General features: G+C 43.6%; 1 protein-coding gene across 5 annotated transcripts in view; it reads right to left on the minus strand.

Moving 5' to 3' along the window:
• IMMP2L (inner mitochondrial membrane peptidase subunit 2) overlaps nucleotides 1-5760 on the minus strand; it is a 507930-nt gene extending 502170 nt beyond the window's left edge. The window contains exon 1 of one of the 5 annotated variants that reach the window (XM_075428260.1): nucleotides 5638-5760. The gene's annotated coding sequence lies outside the window, so the exon portion shown is untranslated. The other 4 variants (XM_075428255.1, XM_075428258.1, XM_075428257.1 and 1 more) reach the window with 4 other exon arrangements.
• Nucleotides 5761-12061: the final 6301 nt, after the last annotated feature.

The raw sequence follows: 12061 nt of genomic DNA on the forward strand, positions 1-12061 counted from the left end.
TAATGAGCCTCTTGTGGGTATTACAACATATGGAGCAGAGATGCTATTTAGATAGCTCTCTATGTATAAAATGTTTATTTTTCTTACACTTGCCCACACATTAGAAGACACTATTTATCAAACAGCCTGTAGAAAATCATCAAGTAACATTCAGAAAGCCCCAGGTTACAATATCTTTGCAAATCTAGGTACTTAAAAATTACCCACAGAAGTATGATAGGAAAAATAGCTGCAAAAACAAGGCATTAGCAGTCATCCACAAAGAAAATAAAATGGCCCCTAATGTGCTTCTACAAGAAGGCATGCGAGGGAACAGGAAGGAGGGAATTATAACCTATACACAAAACAACTACCCAGCCAAGACTGCTATGTTAGTTTGAAATGACCTATTTGATCTAGTTCAGAAATTAGTAACTTTACTATATACAGTTTCATGAACCGCTGAACTAACCAACTTCTTTGTCAATTGCAATATGCATTTTTCTATAAATAAGTGGCATCACACTAGAAATCAGGCATACATGGTTTGAAAACAAGTAAGACTTTCATAACAGAAAATACCAAAACACAAGAATGAACCCAATTCTATTGCATCCTATGAAATAGAAAATTGAGCACAAAAGCTTTTGCTCTAAGTAAGACTGGTAAAACCTGAAGACAAGGTTATACCAGGTCTAACAATTGTGATGGACAAGATGCTGCTCAGTATCAGAATTTGTGTGATCTTTTTAACACATGCCTTTTCTACAGTCTTTCAGGATACAAGGCCAGAGCAAACTACTGCCATGCAGCCTGACCCTCATTTCCCACTTTAGCTGTACATTTCAATAGCCTCTACATTACAGTAGTTTTTGTAAGGGTACAAATATGCAGACTTTTTAGTAGGCTAACTTAATTCATATTAATTTATCCAAGTACAGGCGTATGTACACAAACACAATGGTGATGAATGCCACAGAAGAATCAACAGATTAGTTCATGTAAGTTTGCAGTTAAAAATAATTAAAAAAGATCCGTCCATTTAAGTTTTCATTTAAAAATATTATCTAGTTCCAGAAGGAGCTCTCATTTATACTTCAATAAAGAAAAGTCCATCCTGGTAATATTCCACCATAGTGGCGAAATTTCTGTTCCATTAACATCTTTATACTCTACACACAGGTTATCCTCACAGTATTCCTCCATCTTATTAATCTCCCTGTCTCCCCCAGCACAGAGTCATTAAAGAGTGCCGCTCTATTGCGAGTTTGGAAATGCCACAGATCACGGAAATGACTGTTGCATTACTGAAGCAGCAAATCCTAACCTAATCATCAGTTTCAGTAACTACATGTCTGCTCTGTAACGCTCTGCTGTTCAGCTTCTCCTAGGTTAGACATTTGTCCTGATCCCACGATGTTTTGCTTGTTCCAAACACAAAGCAGCAGGTTTTGTTAGCTTCAACTCCATTACATACCCTTCTCTTACACCTTAGTTTGCATTAAAGTAATTACTATTTCCATGTCATAGCTCCCATTTTTCCAGTATACCGCAACACAGAAAAGCAACAACAAAAATCCACTTCTGTAATCTTCTCAGAGCTACAACATACATGGAAGTTCCCAGAAGCAGACAAAAATTGATCAACACAATGAACTTCCAGCTTACAAACCACACCACAACAAAAACCTTAAACCACAACAATCAGCAACCTAATCTGTCATAGAATTATTACTGGGGAAAAAAAACCTGTTAAATGTGGAAATGATTATTCTTTTAATCTAATATTACTACAGTCCACCACTGAGATCTACCTCATGTACAAAGACTCAGTCCACATGTTAGTTGCAACTGGAAAGAAATTCATATTGTTTATTCTCAAAAATTAACTTTGTGTCCCAAGGACACGAATTTTACCATCATGGGCAATCTTGTATTTCCAAACAAAACATTTCACTCTTCAAATATACAGCAAAAGCAGAAGAAACTGCAACTGTAGATGAAAGTCATTCTCAGCAATTAAAGTAACAGCTAGTTCAGAATGAAGAATAATCAGCCACCCCTCAGTTCTGACAAGTTATTCAGGATTCCACTTCAAGCAATCAAGAAAAGGAGCAGCAATATGTTCACTTTTCTATGGGCACTGCAATAGAAAAAGAGATCACTAATTGTTATAAATTAGATCTTTTCAGAGCATTTAAACTTAAGATGTAATGCAAAGTCTTCAAGTGCTATCCTGCAGGTGACTGGCAGAGTACCAGTTGTTCTAGCATAAAAGATACAATAATTGGTTTTAGTCATGTTTGTGTATCTTCAAAAACCAATAATCATTAACACATATTGTACATAAAGTACTAAATTACCTCAATTTTGGAGCACACTAAAGTGAGCAACATAACACATATTTAGCTTCTCGCAACTGAAAGTTCTGTGTTGCCTTTCAGCTTAGAGATTCAATGTCTGCAAATTCAGTTAATTCTGTAAATTGATTTGAAGTGCCCTTTACAAACAACTACCAGCTGCTGTTATATTTTGGTCTCGAGTAGACTGCATAAATGAGGTGTTGCTTCAAAACACACTAAATTTGTAAATTATATTTACAGTAAACAATAGCATAACCTTTGATTTTAAATTCATTTGCACATTTATCTAGTCAGCTCTCTGGGCTTCTTTCAAGTACCATGAAACTGTCACGTTAGTTGTGGTTATCCAGAATCAAACTTAGCCAAAACACAAAAAAAGGGAACGTTCAGTTTTAACCAAAGCACACAATCTTAAGTATTCATATAACATTCAATAAGCAGCCTAAGAATAACAGCACTGAACTGAAAACATGAATATTGTCAGAAACAAACTCTTCTAGAAGTTTTTGCATTTGGATTAACGAGTAAGTTTAGTACACAACAGGGAAGCTTCTTCTAGCCTAATGGAAAATCAAATTAGTATATACCAGAAACAAGCTTCTCAGCTACTAATCTTTCAAGTATGCGAGTATGCATTGAGCATGTAAGGACAGAATAATAAGTGGCAATAATATTTATTATAGCATGAATAAAAATTCCAAAAGAAACAACAGAGAGAATGTATTGAATATTTTAAAGATATTTTCCATTTTCAGTATACTTTACAAAAATAACTAGTTGTCCCACAACTGTTGTAAAGAAGGCTTTGTGCACACTTGCTTAAAATGGAGGAATTAGAACTGATTTCCCAACATCCATTCCCATGAAACCTAGCAGGAAGACCCGATGAACCGAATACTATCTACTGTCTGTGGCATATTAACAAACTAAATGTACAAATATGGAAAATAGTGCCTTCGAAAAACAACTTCCTTTAACTCAGGTTTTATGCTTGAACATTAGAGGTCACTGTGAGACTTTCTAAGTGCACACCTAGTGTGCTCTGTAATAACCATTCACCACCATATTGATTTTGAGCCTCGGATTTGTGACAACTTCAACTGCCGTTATAAATTTCTCAGGTCTGAAGAATAAACAAAACAACTAAACCATAAGCATAAGGATCCAGGTACTCCAGAAACAGCTGGAAATTGTGGCACACTGGTCATCTTACAAAGATCTCAACGCAAAATTCCAACTGTGACTAGGAAACCACCTGAATCTGAAAATTATTGTTCAGCATGATTCAAACATTCTTCTCACAAATCTGGATACCACCCACTACTATACCATGTGTATAGTTATTTCCTATCAATTCCAGGAGTAAATTTATTTTGGTAACAAAATACAAGTTAAAAAGAAGAATCCATTATTTTTAAAGAAATTTAAAATGCCTAGAAATCTCCCAATCACAGCTGTTAAAAATGTTACATTTTTTTACAAAATGCATGTGGATTCAGTTACAAACCTGCATACTGGAAAAAAAAAGTCTAGTTCTAAAGTCTTCTAGAGAAATTATTTCATTTACCCTGAAGATCCCCAAGAGTTTTTGTCTTCCAAGTGTATTCTGTTGACAAATAATTTCTATTTATTTCCTAACTGAACAAGGAACAAGTATGGGTGACGTATGCTTTTTGGGGAGAAAAAGAAAGTAGAAATGCGCTGGTACAATAAAGTTACCCAGAGAGATGTAAAGTAGCCTTCCTAGATCACCTCTCTCCTTTTTTGCTATGTCAATGTTTCTTGCTATCAATGTCTTTTGCTATCTCCAGTTCAACTGAACAGCAATGATATGCTAAAAAAAAAAAAAAAAAAACCACAATGGAATACTGGCTAATTTAAAGATACTGCAAGCTTAGATAGTGGCGTTCAGCTGCAGGTTTTCTATCTAAGCTTTTCATTGACTTCGAAAAATATTAATTTTCCTTTAAAAAGGCAAGAACACCAGAGAGACATGTCTAGGAATTGGTTGCGTCTCTTCAGCTTCAAGCATTGCGGCCTGTATTTAGAGAAGCATTAAACTGAGAACAGATTGATGGACAAGTACCAGACAGGGAAAGGCAGCCTCTTTAAGAAAAGTTGTATCATTATAAACCAAAATAATACTTTATCTTTCAGATGTCCAGGATGCAGGGTAGCAGGAAAGCCACTCCACCAGAATGCCACAGAACTGCCATTGACTTAGTCCACACAGGACAAACGCAAGATCTGACAGGAAATTAACAAAGCAGGAAAGCAGGTTAAACACGAGCTGCACCCAGTCCAGGACCAAGAGCAGGGTCTTGGACACAGCAGCTGCAGACAAAAAGCGAGTGAAAGGGGGGGCACAACCACGTGGCCACGCTCAGACCCCCGTTCCCTCCCATGCAACCAAACGCTGCTCCGCTTCCGCCTGCTTCCCCTCAGCCACCACAGGCAGTCAGACTGCGCAGAGCCGAGCCGCGCTTCACTACGAGAAACTGAACTAGTAGCAAAGGCACTACTACCACTACTACAAACAGGCTTTGCCGCGTCTCCCCAGTCCAGCCGGGAGGCAGCGTCTCGGTAACGCAACGGGGGAACGGACGCGGGGTGAATCCGACGCCGGGCGCACGGGCAGGCCGCCAGGCAGCGCGCGCACCGCCCCGCTGCCGCCCGCAGAGCTCGCCTCGCCACGCCACGCCGCCACGCGCCCCGCCGCGAGGGCTTCGTCATCCCCCGCGCGGCTCCGCAGCCCACACCCCCGCCTCGCCGCTTGGAGGGGAGGGGCTCTGCAACCGCCCCGCCCAGCGGTCGCCGGCGGCTCGAGCGCGCGGAGGGAGGGGCGGAGCAGAAGGGGCGGCACCGAGCGGCTGGCGCGAGGTGGGGCGGGCTCGCGGCCGGGCCTGCCGCGCGGCGTGTGTCGCGTCGCCCCCCCCAACCCCCCGCCTTTCCCCCCGTCCCTCCCTCCGTCCCCGCTCCCTCCTCCCCCGCCACTTCCTCGCCCCGCCACGCGCTCCCCGCCCCGGCCCTCCGCGCTCTGAGCCCGTCCGGCTTCCGTCGCCCGGCCCGCCAGCCGCCCCGGCCCGCTCACCCTCTCCTGCCGGCAGCGCGTCCCCCGCGCGCGAGCCGCCCGCGGTCACGTGGGCTGTACTGGCTGCGGCGGCGGGGCTGGGCACGGCGTGAGGAGTCTGCGGGCCCCGCCAGGGCGGGCGGCCCCGGGGCTGTGCGGGTGCTGGCGGTGAGCGCCGGTGCCGGTAGAGGCGGGAGCAGGAGGCTTCCCAGGCAGTCCAGGTACCTGCAAGAGTCGCCGGGCAAGGTCGGGGCACAGAGACCCGCGAAGGGTTATCGCGCGCTGCCTCAGGGGTGTCTGGCGTGGGCCCTGGGAGGTGCCGCCGCTCCTCAGGCCGCCGACAGGAGCTGTCTGAGATGACACCGCTGCCTGGCTCTGTGCGTTCAGTTATTTGCAACTCGTTGTTACAATGTTATTTTTAAATTCAAATATGAAATGTTTGTGATTGAAATTGTCTTGACCTTGAAGCTCAGCTTATGAAATTATGGAAGCATAGTTGTCTGTAGTCTGACTGCGTCTTTTTACAGAGGTAAAGTATTCTTTCCGCAGTTTTTGAGGTAGAAATCAAGTATCTCAGAAGATGATACCATAGAGTACTTATTCATGGAATCATAGGTTGGAAAAGACCTCTAAGATCATCGAGTCCAACCATCCAACACCACCATGCCTACTAAACCATATCCTGAAGTGCCACAGCTACATGTTTTTTGAACACCTCCAGGGATGGGGACTCCACAACCTTCTTGGGCAGTCTGTTCCAATGCCTGACCACTATTTCAATAAAGAATTTTTTCCTAATATCCGATCTTCTAAACCTCCCCTGCTGCAACTTGAAGCCATTGCCTCTCATCCTATTGCTAGTTACTTCAGAGAGGAGACCAACATCTGCCTTACTCCAACCTCCTTTCAGGTAGTTGTAGAGAGCAATAAGGTCCCCCCTCAGCCTCCTCTTCTCCAGACTAAACAGCCTGAATTCCCTCAGCTGCTCCTCATAAGACTTGTTCTCCAGACCCTTCACCAGCTTTGTTGCCCTTCTCTGGATACGCTCCAGCACCTCAATGTCTTTCTTGTACTGAGGGGCCCAAAACTGAACACAGTACTTGAGTGCGGCCTCACCGGTGCCGAGTACAGGGGCACGATCATCTCCCTACTCCTGCTGGCCACGCTGTTCCTGACACAAGCCAGGATGCTGTTGGCCGCCTTGGCCACCTGGGCACACTGCTGGCTCATGTTCAGCTGGCTGTCGACCAACACCCCAAGATCCTTTTCCACCAGGCAGCTTTCCAGCCACTCTTCCCCAAGCCTGTAGTGTTGCATGGGGTTGTTGTGACCCAAGTGCAGGACCTGGCACTTGGCCTTGTTAGAATAGAATTAGTGAACTGAATTGGAAGACACACTCTTAGGGCCATTTTTTAGTCCAAAGTGCTTGAGTTATGGATACATAGTCTATAAAAATTCTTGTTACACGCTATTCCAAACACAACATGCCCAGCCTCTTGTGAAATCTGAACATTTCAGCAATGTTTACAGCTTTTAATGCTTAAAACAACATTTTCACAAAAAATAGGATTAGCTTTAATGTGATTTTGTTTGCTGAAATAACAGCATGATGCCAACATATTTGTTATCTAAAGTAAACAGTGACTGTTACTCTATTTCATTTTTTGTTTTCCCTTGACACATTTTTAAATAAGCGTTACCTTTACAGTCAAATAAAAGGTAATCGACAACAAAATAAGAATTATTTAATGCGTTATTTCTTTAACACATTCGAGTTGTCTGCTGACTGTAAGATTCGACAGTAAGCTTTTCAGTGCATTGCACAGGAATAAATACAGTATTTGGCTGCTGGTATCCACAATCTTCATTTTCATCACCCATAATGTAAAAATTTTAAGTGGGAAGTTGTCACAAAGTGTTAAAAAATGTTGCTGCAAACCACAAAGTTATACTTTCGATTGTAATGTTAGAGAAACATCTTATGGGAACGTGCCTCGATGTTTCCGTGCATTCAGAGCTGATGATATGAAATATTTCCCTCGGCAGCTCTTGAGCTGAAACTCTTCCCTGGTTAAAGACTTTTGCTGTAAACCTCTGCAGATCAAGTGATGGCTTTTCAGCAGTTTTCTTCATTTTGAAATTATGCCTGTGCTAAACAACTCGCAGGAAATACCTGTTCTTATTCTTCATTTATTTGTAGATAAAGTGATATTTGTAAATACTGAAGTTACCAGCTGCAAATGATGCATTACCAATGTTCACACCATTTTATTTTTCTTCTTTTCTTTATAAGTATTCCTGCTGCAGCTGTACTGCAGAGAATAGTTTATTTTGCTTTCAACTCTAACAAATAGCTACTGAAAATGTTTTGCTGCTTCCGTGCTTTGATGCATCAGTAGCTGAAGTAAAGAAAAAGCGTGCCCTTTTCACCCACCTTTTCAATTGCTTTTCAGCTGAGAGTACCATTAAAGCGTTCTTGGCAATCCATAAAACTTTTGTACCACAGTATCCATTTAAAAGACTCTCAGCAGACTGCAGCAAGCTTTATGCTACAACCACATTTAATTCAATTTCCCCTAGCTTAATTTCATTTCGCATTTTAAGAGAATGGAAATTCTATAGGCGGTACCAAAGACCTGCTTTGCGTTAAAATCAAGTACCATACATTTGCAGATACAACTGTCGGTAGGGTATTTAAGGCCTGTTTATCTTCCTCCATGTAGTAAAGGTATGAATGTTTGAGTGATGTTGAGTGTGCTGTTCTGAAGAGGTGTGTGCTGGAGCAGAGTGCTGGGCTGGGTCCACCAGCCTGAGTGCAGGAGAGGTGCCATGACGAAAGTGCACTGGAGGCACGAGGTCAGGAAGCCCGATTGCCTAAAATAGGTATTGCAGAGGAACGCTTCATGTCATCCGGCTGTGGCTTGAAGGACCTGGGCCCAAGGGCAGCAGTGAATGGTGTGGCACTAAACAGGGCAATAAACCTTAAACCTGCTATTGTACTGGGAAAAAGTGACCGTGGCACCTTTAGTATTATTATATTACTACACATCTCCATTTTATTACATGACTAGGCACCTAACCCCTGCTAGCTTCTGGGCTCTGATAATCGCTTGTGATAAAGGGTTACACACTCCTTTTTGTGGCTTTTTTCAAATGGAAGTTTATATTCAGTGGGAGTTATCTACCCACATATATGTAACGTAGCTATCTGTATTTGAACTATTTGTCTAAATTTGCTGTATGTTGAGGAAGTGACATAGGGCCTTTTTAGGACAGGATTAATCTCATGCACAGGTGGATGTTGCAAAGAAATTAGATAAATCACATTTTTGAAGAGCCTGTTTCTTCTCAGTTGCTACTGAGTGCATCTTGATGGCTCACTCAGGTGTAGACATGTACGGCGGACTCACCGTGGGAGGAGAAGCACCCCACCCTGCCTGTGCCAGAGCTTCCTGGGACCCAGCTGAAGCGTGGTACCAAATACTGGTGGGAGCACAGGCCAAAACTCCCTGATCGACGTTAGTACCTGTGCACTTACCTGTAGTTCAGTGCTCTTCTCACGCAGAGAAAGAAGAAACCTGGCTGGGTTGATGATGACGCTGTGTGGAAGTTACCATATAAAGATCTTAGGACACACTTTTCTGTTCGTTGGTGTTGATACTCTTTTGACCATCACATATTGTTCACATTATGCCTCATACATACTGAAACACAACCTGATCAGAATAAAGTAGATTTTGCCTCCAGCTGGTCAGGCAGGCAGCAGAGCATAAAACTCTGTAGTGACCTCTCCATCGGGCAAAAGAGAAGAACTGAAACACGAGAAAATTATTCCTGAAATCCTATCATTGGTCAATGAAACTGGCCTAATCTTTGGAGGGCAGAAAATATATAAACAACTTACAACAGTCAACTTTATTCTGTGGGCTTTCATCCACCCCTCTGTCTCTGCATCTGCTCACCCTTCTGTTACCTCCATAGGTGCTGAGGTTGGTTGGCTCAGTGTGGTGGGAGTTGTTTGTTCTCGTTGTTGCCCCCAGAACTGGCTTTCCCCAGCTCCCAGGTCTGTGTATTTTTAGCTGACCGCCGGTGACTTATTTACAACCCTGAAGTTTCCAGTGTCATCTTGCACCTCCCCCCACTCCTGTCATTCCCTGACTGTAATCCCCCTGCATTGCATTCTTATTCATGCTAAGTAGCTGCTAATTACTGGTTATTAAGGTTCTATTACACAACTATATAAAATTACACAAAATTAGAATATAGAATCATAGACTATCTTTAGTTGAAAGGGACCCATAAGGATCGTCGAGTCCAACTCCCTGCTCCTCACAGGACTACCTAAGACTAAACCGTATGACTAACGTCATCCAGATGCTCCTTGAACTCTGACAAGCTTGGTGCAGTGACCACTGCCCTGGGGAGCCTGTTCCAGCAACCAGCCACTCTCTCTGTGAAGAGCCTTTTCCTGATGTCCAATTTGAACTTCCCCTGACACACCTTCATTCCATCTGCTCGTGTCCTGTTGCTGTCACCATCATCAGCATATTAGACAATTACCACCTGATCATTAGAAAATTGTTGTTACAGGTAAACAAGGTAAAATAGAGTTGCAGACATGCGAAAGCAAGCTCGGCAAAGCCTGACAAGTCCTGAGGATTTGCAGAGTTGGTATGAAGCTCATGTTCTGCTGCTAGCTGTAGCAATACTGTATTTACTGAGCTACCAGGCTACATGGGTCCTAAATGTTTGGAAATGTGAAAGTGACGCAGCCTAATATTACTTACCACTTGCTGGTCTTCTATATATTTAATCAAGAGTAACTAACTTAGCATTCAGTTCCTGTGTGCAGTGTGTAAATCCTTATCTTCCTTTTAGGTGAGGTGTAAAAGTTACAAAGGTTAGTAGCAATAAACAAATGTAGAGCGATCATTGTAGATAAGTGGTTATTAAGTGCTTAGCATAAAGCAGACACAAGTCACTTTGCTATTACATACAGTACTTTCTTTCAGCACTGTCAAATTTGAAGGGTTAAATTTACCTGAGTGGAGTCGGTATTTCTGTGCTGTCTCTTCTCATTGTAGAAGCTTATTTCTGAATCATTTCTCCTGTGCATGCATTTTAAAGCTGCATAATTAACTGGTTGCAAGTTGTTAGGCAGTTGATGAAGTGTGAACGGGGCACTGATTTGTTTTCTTTATTTACGTGTTACCCATACTACTCTGATGAGAGCAGGACCTTGAGGCTTTTTTTACCCTTTGTATTATTCCTTGCTAGTTTTATCAGATTAAGACGTGATTTTTGAAGCCATCTGCAATTTTTCAAATTCCATTAAAAATTAGTGTCGACGGAAGCCTTAGTAAAAAAAATAGAGCAAATGTTAAAACCTGAACACACACAGCACTCCTGTCACTAACTCGGATAACCAGGTAGGGAAGGGCCTGCTTTTGTCTGAACTGTAGCAATACATCTGGTCACTCGCAAATTGTTGCTTAAAAATATACTGGTTTTGAAGACCAAGACAGTTTAGGAACTTTCTGTTGTTCATGGCCTCAAGTTGCATCATGTCCTCAAGTTGTGTCAGGGGAGGTTCACATTGGGTATTAGGAAAAATTTCTTTACTGAAAGAGTGGTCAGGCATTGGAACAGGCTGCCCAGGGAGGTGGTGGAGTCCCCATCCCTGGAGGTGTTTAAAAAAGCATGTTGATGTGGCACTTTAGGACATGGTTTAGCAGGCATGGTGGTGTTGGGTTGATGGTTGGACTTGATGATCTTGGAGGTCTTTTCCAACCTTAATGATTCTATGGTTCTATGATTCCTACTCAGTCCTCCCCCACCCATCAACTTTTAACCAGAGGGAATAATAGTTGTGTGGGGAGTGAGAGAGCGGCTTGGTGGGCAACGGGCAGCCAGCCCAGGTTCACACACCACAGTCCCACTGGCAGTCCCACTGAGGGGACCGTGGGATCGTGTGCTCTCTCTGTGCTCGCACAGTAGGCTCCTGGTGCACCACTCAACTGCCCACGTCCACCCTGCGTCACAGATGCGGTGTCCTCAGATGTGACACCTAGCCTGCATGCCCTTTGATATCCTGCAGCATGGCTCCTCTAGAGCTCTTGCGGCGACCCGCTGCCTTCCTTACGTTCAGACCCAAGATCCCCTTTGTAGCCCTTCGCAGGAGAGTGGCTTCATGGCTGATGGCAGAAATTCACACCTGCACTGGTGATGGAGATGCAAGGGTAGAGACCTGCTGTCTGGAAGGTGGCCATTCTAGGTTCGTACAGCCGTGCAGCACAGATGCTTTAAAAAAAAGCAGCTTCTGCACTTTCTGTAACATTCATGTAAGGCCACGAACAAGCTAGTTCGTGCCAGAAGGGATCACTGCGGTCAAGATGACACAACATGCCCAGCTAGCTGAGTGGTGTGGGCAGAGCACACATTCTTCCCTGGCAGTCATGACGGCTGCAGTCAGCGTTCCGAGTCTTGCTGATCGCCGTGGGCAATTCACGCCCGCTGAGAGGTCACACTGACTCGGGGAGTGCCAGCCACAGGTTCAGAGTACCCACTTGCTGTGTTCCAGACTGCTGATGCTTGCCTCATGGGGTAAGTGGGCACTCTCTTTACCCCACACGGTATTGGTGGGTCCAGC

The sequence above is a fragment of the Opisthocomus hoazin genome, chromosome 8, assembly GCF_030867145.1.
Source record: "Opisthocomus hoazin isolate bOpiHoa1 chromosome 8, bOpiHoa1.hap1, whole genome shotgun sequence".
Classification (NCBI taxonomy): domain Eukaryota; kingdom Metazoa; phylum Chordata; class Aves; order Opisthocomiformes; family Opisthocomidae; genus Opisthocomus; species Opisthocomus hoazin.